Source organism: Neolamprologus brichardi, chromosome 14 (assembly GCF_056152115.1).
Source record: "Neolamprologus brichardi isolate AB-2024 chromosome 14, ASM5615211v1, whole genome shotgun sequence".
Taxonomy (NCBI): domain Eukaryota; kingdom Metazoa; phylum Chordata; class Actinopteri; order Cichliformes; family Cichlidae; genus Neolamprologus; species Neolamprologus brichardi.
Window position 1 is genome coordinate 36,371,513 of NC_142117.1, and position 8,033 is coordinate 36,379,545.

Sequence of the window (8,033 nt, forward strand, 5' to 3'; positions counted from 1 at the left end):
CAGGAGGTGGCTGACAACTGCTCCGTTCCGTAGTCAGTATCCGTAGCCAGTCTTGTTAATGATCTCACTGAGGGGGTTCAGGCCTATGCAGAACAGCAGGGGGGACAGAGCATCTCCTTGGTAGATCCCGCACTTGATGGTGACTTGTGCTTTGGGCTTGGAATACTACACTTGATCTTAGCCAAAAGGCCGAGAAGCGATGGCCTCCTGCAGGTTCCTGGCTGAGCCGCCTTCTCGGGACACTTCTCGCTTGTGACGGTGCGCTCTTTCACTTGGCTCACAGGGAGGGCTCCGCTTCAAATCTCCGCCCACCCACAGTAGCTCAGAGGCCTGCGGAGCTCCCTGGAACTGCGCACTTTCTTCTATTTCTTCTTTTGAACAACGAGGAGAGGGCCCAGCCAGACGGCAGACCCTGCCAAAAATAGGTGCAACTCCTTAGCCTCACTCTCCACGGAAGTCTTTAGTAAAAGACGAAAAACTTGTACGTTTTGAAGAGAAGCCAGAGTGTGTGTTTCTTTGGCCTCGCTGGAAGCCGCAGTGACTCCTCGTCCCGGCTTCCGGCGTCACGGTAGGCCCTGTTTGCTTGGCTGAAGGGGCAGATCTCAGGCCCAGCCTGCTCTGCTCCAGAGTTCGACTTTGACAGGAGAGGGGTGACTGGAGAGGAGCACGTTCGCGGCTTCAGGCTGCTTTCTGGCTCTTGGCTTGGCAGACCTTACTTTGTTTGGCTTTCTTGCTTTTGCACAAAGTCAGCAAAGGGGGCACCGTTCCCGGAGGCGCTGCAATACCGGGTCGATGCGTGGAGCGAACGGAGCGAGCCCCTTATTCGGCTCCCTGTTCTAAAAATGCGTTTAATACGTTGCCCCCGAATCGGGGGCATATCAGATATTAAACTGATAAGAACAGATACTACACTTGATCTTAGCCAAAAGGCCGAGAAGCGATGGCCTCCTGCAGGTTCCTGGCTGAGCCGCCTTCTCGGGACACTTCTCGCTTGTGACGGTGCGCTCTTTCACTTGGCTCACAGGGAGGGCTCCGCTTCAAATCTCCGCCCACCCACAGTAGCTCAGAGGCCTGCGGAGCTCCCTGGAATTGCGCCCTTTCTTCTATTTCTTCTTTTGAACAACGAGGAGAGGGCCCAGCCAGACGGCAGACCCTGCCAAACATAGGTGAAACTCCTTAACCTCACTCTCCACGGAAGTCTTTAGTAAAAGGCGAAAGACTTGTACGTTTTGAAGAGAAGCCAGAGTGTGTGTTTCTTTGGCCTCGCAGGAAGCCGCAGTGACTCCTCGTCCCGGCTTCCGGCGTCACGGCAGGCCCTTTTTGCTTGGCTGAAGGGGCAGATCTCAGGCCCCGCCTGCTCTGCTCCAGAGTTCGACTTTGACAGGAGAGGGGTGACTGGAGAGGAGCACGTTCGCGGCTTCAGGCTGCTTTCTGGCTCTTTGTTTGGCTTTTTTGCTTTTGCACAAAGTTAGCAAAGGGGGCACCGTTCCCGGAGGCGCTGCAATACCGGGTCGATGCGTGGAGCGAACGGAGCGAGCCCCTTATTCGGCTCCCTGTTCTAAAAATGCGTTTAATACGTTGCCCCCGAATCGGGGGCGTATCAGATATTAAAGTGATAAGAACAGATACTACACTTGATCTTAGCCAAAAGGCCGAGAAGCAATGGCCTGCTGCAGGTTCCTGGCTGAGCCGTCTTCTCTTCTGACAAATTGACAAATCTCTGTCAATTTATGGAATCAAGTGATGAGGTGGCCAGTACCTGAAGTCACGAACACAATCCTATAACCCTACCTGCATGCTTGCCTAATACCCTAACCCAAAGACTCAGTTTAGCATTTATCCAGCAGCACAGGCCCTGGATTTTTGAAGATGGCCTCAGGAACCAGCACAGGGCCTGGTGTGGTGTAGTTAGCCTCGGCCAGCAGCACTGGCCCTGGTGTGTTGTAGGTGGCCTCAGCCAGCAGAACAAGACATTGGTGAAAACAGCCAGAAGCAATGTCGTTAATGTGCCCTCATTAATGGGCAGCTGCTTTGGGTCTTTTAATACACCCCTTGTCTGGATCAAAAGCAGTTCAATGACATGAAAGGCTTACAGCACCAGGTATTCCCAGGCAGTCTCCCATCCAAGTATTAACCAAGCCCAGCCCTGCTTAGCTTGCGAGATCAGGTGAGGTCAGGCGTGCTCAGGGTGGTATGGCCGAAAACTGTTACCCACAGCACAGTGTGTCAATTTATGGAATCAAGTGATGAGGTGGCCAGTACCTGAAGTTACGAACACAATCCTATAAGCCTACCTGCATGCTTGCCTAATACCCAAAGCCAACGACTCAGTTTAGCCTTTATCCAGCAGCACAGGCCCTGGATTTTTGAAGATGGCCTCAGGAACCAGCACAGGGCCTGGTGTGGTGTAGTTAGCCTCGGCCAGCAGCACTGGCCCTGGTGTGTTGTAGGTGGCCTCAGCCAGCAGAACAAGACATTGGTGAAAACAGCCAAAAGCAATGTCGTTAATGTGCCCTCATTAATGGGCAGCTGCTTTGGGTCTTTTAATACACACCTTCTCTGGATCAAAAGCAGTTCAATGACATGAACATGAAAGGCTTACAGCACCAGGTATTCCCAGGCAGTCTCCCATCCAAGTACTAAACAAGACCAGCCCTGCTTAGCTTGCGAGATCAGACGAGGTCAGGCGTGCTCAGGTAGGTATGGCCGTAAGCTGCTGCCCGCAGCACAATGTGTCAATTTATGGAATCACGTGATGAGGTGGCCAGTACCTGAAGTCACGAACACAATCCTATAACCCTACCTGCATGCTTGCCTAATACCCTAACCCAAAGACTCAGTTTAGCATTTATCCAGCAGCACAGGCCCTGGATTTTTGAAGATGGCCTCAGGAACCAGCACAGGGCCTGGTGTGGTGTAGGTGGCCTCAGCCAGCAGAACAAGACATTGGTGAAAACAGCCCAAAGAAATGTCGTTAATGTGCCCTCATTAATGGACAGCTGCTTTGGGTCTTTTAATACACCCCTTCTCTGGAACAAAAGCAGTTCAATGACATGAAAATGAGAGGCTTACAGCACCAGGTATTGCCAGGCAGTCTCCCATCCAAGTACTAACCAAGCCAAGCCCTGCTTAGCTTCCAAGATCAGTCGAGGTCAGGCGTGCTCAGGGTGGTATGGCTGTAAGCTGCTGCCCACACCACAATGTGTATTTATTTGTAAAATAGTACATTTTAGTTTTAATGTTCAGTAAATAAAATTACATTATTGAATACTACGTGCCATGCAATAATAGTAATAATATTAACTGTAATAATTGTAATGGCAGTTGTTGTCGTCATCATCATGCTGTTAATATCATGACTTTTTAAATTCATAGTTTTTCATTAAAACATTTTTAATTCATTAAAATGAAATATTAAAAAAAAAAACCCTAAACTTTAAACTCTACCACCAACAAAAATCGAATAATAAAAATAATAAATGGTAACCATGTGCAGCTTCTCTCGTCTTCCATTTTTCCATGATATGTTTCATTCTACATGTTAAAGTGTGTTGGCTGCATATTAAGTTCAAAATGCTGATTATTCATTTGAAGTCAAAGTTTAGGAGCTCTGATCCAGTTGACTGATATACTCTGCTTTAAATCCTGCACTGAACTATGAGGATTGTGTGTTTATTAAAATTAAAAATCATCATGGAGTCATTGACAGAAGAGCATCAACGTTCAGCCTGTTAAATTAGATTTAGATATTTTTATTTCAGAAATGATTCCTAACAAAAATGGAGAATATAAAAACACAATCAAAGCAGTAACGTCCATATTATGAAGTGTTTGCTGTATCAGACAATCATGTTTATTTACAACAATGAAAACAATATAGTGCAGATGAACATGGTGCTGTAATGAATCTGCTCTTAAACACAATAACAAAATACATTTTCCAAGAGAGATGATAATGATTCACATCAGAGTGAAGAACGAATACATTTACAACTGGTTTCTAACATTTATTATAGATTGAACTGATCACTGATAGAAACAGAAGAATATTCAAAATGATACTCTGAGAGATACATGAATGAGATATGGATAAACATCAAATCACATAAAACAAAAAAGCACATAATCATTATAACTGAAATAAAATATGAGCAGAAATAAACAAGAATTAAGTCGAAAGATAGAAAAAGGCAAAATGTTTAAAATATATAATCATATAAGAGACTGAACCGTCCAGTCAGGTCACAGATTCATATCTACAATAATATTTTTGTTTGTTTTTGTTTTGATTTCTTCACTTCTATGTATTATTATTATTATTATTATTATTATTATTATTATTATAAGCATATTAAGTGTGTGTCTGAGCTGAAAGCCGCTCTCCTCTCCTGGTTTTCTGTGTCACACAGACCACAATAACACAAAGCATCACCTGCAGACTGCTGAGCAGTATCCACCTGACTCTGTAGAAGGTCGAGTAAACCCCAAAGGGCTCTCTGTAGATCAGAACAAATGTTTCTGCTGACACACACTCATGCTCAAAATTATAACCTGCACACACATACTCTCCTGCATCTTCCAGTGAGACATTAGAGATTATCAGGCTGTCATCGGAACAAGTGATTCTATTGTCACTGCAGAACCCTCCATCGAACACAATTTTGTCTTCTGTTTGGATCAACTTAATGAACATAAAGCCCGCAGGACTATTTTTCACAACCTCAGAGCGTCTCATAGTGACTTCATCTCCCTCTGAGAAAACCTTTACTACAGGTGGACCAAATTTAGGGCACACCAAAAGCCTGTACTCATCTTTTAGTGTTTCACCTACACAGCTGTAGTAACCTGAATCATTTAACATTAGTGATGGAAGTACCAGCGAGAAGTTTCGACCAATTTCTTGAGTAGTATTGTAGGAAATTACTTCCTTCATCCAAACTGGGTGCTGGTCATGAATGGGGTCCATGAAGGGACACTCCAGCACAGCTGTGTCTCCCTCTGAAGCATAACGTAGCTTTATTTGTTTGCCCAAACTTACAGAGTAAGTGCTCACACACTGCTGTTGGTTCATCACCAGGCAGATGTAAACAGTATGTTGTCCATTGAAGACATGAAGAAGTGATGCATTTTTCATCTCCAGGAATCTTTCTTCGACTTTATTCACCTTCAAAATTCTGTCTCTGAAAATACTCGGCCTGGCTTGTTCCCACTTTTTGTCATGTCTGATCCAACGCACCGTCAGATTCTCACCTGCTCCTTTACATTGTACGTCTACAGTGTCTTCAGGACTTGTGATATCTTCTTCCCACCAATATTCTGCCCACCTTACTGTCTTGCACACAGTCAGGCTGATGTTTCTCTCATATGTCACGCTGCCCTGAGTCCAGCACACATCTTGGTACAGTCCAGAGTCTGAGTGGGTCAGGCTGTTGAGAGTAAATGAAGGAGAACCATGAAATGTCTCAGGAAATGAGAGTCGTCCTGTCAGATCTTCATGTACTGTGGAGTTTCTGTTCCAGGGGTCAGAGATGTTCCACAGGACCAGAGTATCTTCACCAACACGTCTGGAGGTGATGCAGGAGCTGTTTTGATCTGGGAGCTTGAACTGTAAAGACTCTCCTTCTTCTTTTATGGCGATAAATTCTTCTGCATGAATGTTGCTGATGAGAGTGAACAGCAGGGAGAAGCAGAGCTGTACAACTGCAGCCATCCTGCTCAGAGGTCTCGTGGTGAGTGTCGTACAAGCACTGACACTGCTCGCTTCATGAGCTTCCTGTTTGTGGTTGGAGGAGGAACGCCACTTCTTTATCACATCATCAAGGAATACTTTGAAGCATTTGGCTCGATATCACGCCGTATATCTGCTTTCACTCTTCACAGGCCAAAGTGTGGACACGGTTTTTTTTATACTTCGTTGCATGGGTCCAGGGGTATCAAACATGTGGCCTGGAGCACAGAACCGGCCAGTCACAGTGTCCAATCTGAACCATTACAAGTGAGATAATGTCAGCTTTACCACACAGCCATGAATATTATGAAAATGTAAAAGTCCTTTCTAAACTATTTCAAACTTTTTGAATAGTTTTTTAGTTTCAAAAACAACTAAAAAATGTTGTTTCTTATGTGATCCTTCATAAAACATCACATATTTTCCAACATAATTCAGGGTTTGGTTTGGTCTAAGTAAGCAGAGAAGTCCAGGCATCCAGTTTCCATGCAGATGTTTACATGAAGCTCATCATCTGATGATGAAACTTACTTTGTACCCAAGCAGCCCAACCAGAAATTGAAAGTGTACATGCATCAAGGGACGGAGCGCATCCCGTCAATAGGTCCAAAGTGCAATCGAGGCTAATCCCATGATCTTCTTATTTTCTTGTAGACCGAAGTTGAAAATCTGGCAGTATTTATTTTTGTGATTTTTTTTTCCACTCTCAGCTGTCCTTCTCCTGTATTTGGGCCTGTTTGTTAATTTATTTCAATCATGTAAACAATATACAGGTACATTTAGCAAAGAAAATCTGAGAAAAAGATACTATACAAAATAAAGTTAATACATTTCAATATTGCTTCTGTTCTGATTCAGTTACATGTCGAAAGGGAGAGGGAAGAAGTACACACTTATTTAATCCCACCCCTTTGCCATAAGTTATCAGTCAATATTTAGTCACTTACTGATATAATCTGTAATAAAAATAGTGAACAGATTTCTGATATAATATATACTATAATATCACATCATGAAGTTTTCTAAATAGCGACATTCACTTAATTTCAACATTTTCCCTTTTCTTTATAGCTCAAGAAGATCATATCTTTATAACTCTTTTTGAACTGTTTTATGTTTGGATATTGCTTCAATTTCATATTCAAACTGTTCCACAGCTTCACTCCATGCACAGAAACACAAAAGCTTTATCCTGTTGTACGTACCGTCCCTGTTTTGAGTTACAAAAACTCCTTAAATTATAACTTACTCTGAATATAATCTGGCAGTTCCTTATTTTTTGCTTTGAATATAATTTGTGCTGTTTGGAATTTCACTAGATCAGCAAATTTCAATATTTCAGACTGCAAAAATAGTGCGTTTGCATGTTCCCTGTAACCTGCATTGTGGATGATTCGAACTGCTTTTTTTTGTTGAAAAGTAAAAAGTGAAAGTAATGTGGTTTAATAGTTGTTGCCCCAGACCTCTGCACAAAAGCTTAAGTATGGTGAAACCAGTGAACAGTAGAGAATATGAAGTGATGTCCCGTGTGATACCTGCTTTGCCTTGTTTAGTATTGCAATGCTTCGTGATACTTTGGAATGAATATATCTTACGTGAGCACTCCAGTTTTTCATCTATTATTACCCCCAGAAATTTATTTTCCCTGACTCTTTCAATATCAACACCATTTAGTTTAATCTTAGCATTGTATTTAAAGTACTATTTCCAAATAACATCATTTTAGTTTTATTCAAATTTAATGATAATTTGTTTTTATCAAGCCAGAACTTCACTTTACTTATTTCATTAGTCATATCATCCAATAAATTCTGCAGATCATCACCAGAGCAGAAGATGTTTGTATCGTCAGCAAAGATAGCCATTTTTAATACTTTGGACACTTTACAGATGTTGTTAATGTTTAAGTTGAAGAATTTTGGGCCCAAAACTGAGCCTTGGGGTACACCACAAGCAATGTCCATACATAAGAAGCAACCACCATTTAATTTCACAAACTGCTTACTTAAATAATTCAGGACCCAATTTAAAACTTCCCCCATGACACCATAACGTTCCAGTTTTCTTATTAATATATTGTGATCTATAGTGTCAAATGCCTTTGTCAAGTCTTTGAGTAACCCAGCCACATATTGCTTTTTGTCTATGGAATTTGTGATGTATTCTATTGAATTCTGCTTGATCTGAATCCATACTCTCAGTGAGTAGTTTATGTTTATCTATAAATTTTTCCAGTTGGTTGTTAAACAGTTTTTCAAGAATTTCTGAGAATTGAGGTAGTAAAGAGACCGGCCTGTAGTTTATG

General features: G+C 42.5%; 4 non-coding genes and 3 pseudogenes across 4 annotated transcripts; all 7 read right to left on the reverse strand.

The window, feature by feature from the left end:
* Positions 1-395: 395 nt before the first annotated feature.
* Positions 396-508, reverse strand: LOC148099638 (U5 spliceosomal RNA). The gene has a single exon (XR_015720534.1). It is a non-coding gene; the product is annotated as a U5 spliceosomal RNA (small nuclear RNA).
* A 243-nt stretch (positions 509-751) lies between these two features.
* Positions 752-942, reverse strand: LOC148099639 (U2 spliceosomal RNA). The gene has a single exon (XR_015720560.1). It is a non-coding gene; the product is annotated as a U2 spliceosomal RNA (small nuclear RNA).
* A 194-nt stretch (positions 943-1,136) lies between these two features.
* Positions 1,137-1,249, reverse strand: LOC148099640 (U5 spliceosomal RNA). Its single transcript, XR_015720492.1, has one exon. It is a non-coding gene; the product is annotated as a U5 spliceosomal RNA (small nuclear RNA).
* A 224-nt stretch (positions 1,250-1,473) lies between these two features.
* LOC148099641 (U2 spliceosomal RNA) lies at positions 1,474-1,664 on the reverse strand. The gene has a single exon (XR_015720127.1). It is a non-coding gene; the product is annotated as a U2 spliceosomal RNA (small nuclear RNA).
* A 422-nt stretch (positions 1,665-2,086) lies between these two features.
* Positions 2,087-2,205, reverse strand: LOC148099642 (5S ribosomal RNA; annotated as a pseudogene).
* Positions 2,206-2,595: 390 nt separating this feature from the next.
* Positions 2,596-2,714, reverse strand: LOC148099643 (5S ribosomal RNA; annotated as a pseudogene).
* A 351-nt stretch (positions 2,715-3,065) lies between these two features.
* Positions 3,066-3,184, reverse strand: LOC148099644 (5S ribosomal RNA; annotated as a pseudogene).
* Between the last annotated feature and the right edge of the window lie 4,849 nt (positions 3,185-8,033).